Source organism: Myotis lucifugus, unplaced genomic scaffold (genome assembly GCF_000147115.1).
Source record: "Myotis lucifugus unplaced genomic scaffold, Myoluc2.0 scaffold_454, whole genome shotgun sequence".
NCBI lineage: Eukaryota > Metazoa > Chordata > Mammalia > Chiroptera > Vespertilionidae > Myotis > Myotis lucifugus.
The window spans coordinates 785,585-787,355 of NW_005871502.1; positions in this window are offsets into that span (position 1 = coordinate 785,585).

Sequence of the window (1,771 nt, forward strand, 5' to 3'; positions counted from 1 at the left end):
TATCTCAAACAATATGTAAACATCTGTCTATGAACAGATAATATCTGAGGGACACACTCAAAAGTAACAGTGATTTTCTCTGGAGAATGGATGACTATGAGGAAAGTTGAGACAGAAATTTCCCTCTATTCTTTTTTGTATTATCTGAAGTCTTTCAAGAATATGTGATTCTTGTAAGTTAAAAGACACATTAAAAACAGTTTCAAATAGAAACTCCATGTTTTAGTAAGCATCTTGATGCTTTGAGAAGGGGAAGGGGAGCATGGAAATCAACATCATTTTTTTAAAAGTCCATTCGACACTTGTTAGGATTCACAAAGGGAGTACAGTTCATAAACACAGCTCAGCCCAAGCTGAGATCTGGGACATGGTCCCCACCAGACAGAACTCACAGGTGGGGCGGACACATAGAACAGATGATGCCAGGTGGCTTGGCTCCAGAATTAAGCAACAGTCTGAAGTGCACCCAATATAGGGTTCGAAGTGGGCAGGCCTGGAAGCCCCGAAGAACTGGGAGGAGGGTACCCCCTGGGTCTGGAAGGTTTCAGGACAGCAATAGACAAAGGGGAAGGGGCCACGTGTGCCAGGGCAGAGAGGGAACACTGCCTGCATTCACCCGGCTACACCCATATCCCTCCCAGCACCCAGAACCAGGGATACAGATAAATGGGGTCCACGTCTCACAGCCCGGGAGCTGGCCCCAGGGCTGATGCAGAAAGTCTTCCAAGCACAGGGAACAGCAAAGGCAAGAGGAGTTCAGACAATCTCAAGGCCTGTGAGAAAGAACGCATTGCGGGGTGGGGGCCGGGGAAGAACTGGGCAGAGGCTGGGGGAAGCCAGCACTCAAAGCCTCTGAGCTGGGCCTGGGTTAAGCTTTCATCCGGTCAGTCCTGCAGGTCATGGGAGGTGCAGGAGTGACACTATCAGGTCCTGCTATCAGATTCACGAGACTAATGTTCACAACTGGAGGACAGGCCAGGAGAGAGGCAGGGTGTGGTCCACGGGGAACCCCTGCCCCACGGTCCCTCCTGGGTGAACACCTGGCTCCCCTGACCCAGTGCCGAGAAGTGGGCAAGCCATTAACCCGCTTCCCTCTCAGCCCTCGATGCCCTTCATGCAGACCAAGCCCCAAGGTAACCGCTAGAAACACTGAGAGAGGGCAAACCAAGTGGACTTTCTCTCTGATTTCTGCTCGCTCCCGGCCTCGGTTTTGAAGCCTCTAACCGCGCATCACTCTCCCACCCCCACAGAAGTGCCATTTCCGAGGGCCGTGTCCCAGCCCTTTCCTTCAACCTCAACCCTGCAGTTCTCAGCTGCCCCAGCCCCCGCCAGGCTGCCCCGACGGCTCCTACCCAGGGGCCCCAGCCCCCTCGCTGGGCTGGAAGGTGACAACCGCAAAAAGCGGGGCCACGGGTGACATCACATCCTCCGAAGGTGGAATCGGTCCGAAGGGAGCAACTTCTCCCCTCGGCGTCCCACCCCGTCGTCTCCAGCGCCTCTTCGCTCGCACCTGAGCCGGGAGCGGAGCCGCGCCGCGGGAGCGCGCCATGACCTCGCCAGGGACCGGGTGGCTCCTGCCACTGGGCCTGCTGCTCCGTGAGTTCGGGCCCCTCCGGGGTGGCGGCGGGCGGGGGCCGGGGGGCAGGAAGACGAGGGAGGCGCTGGGCTCCGGGCTCATCCTCTCCGTCCGCATCCCCGCAGACGCCGCCGCGGCCCTGGGGGCCAGCGAGTTCGGGATGGCGCCGCGGGGAGGTGAAGGCGGCCCTGGGCC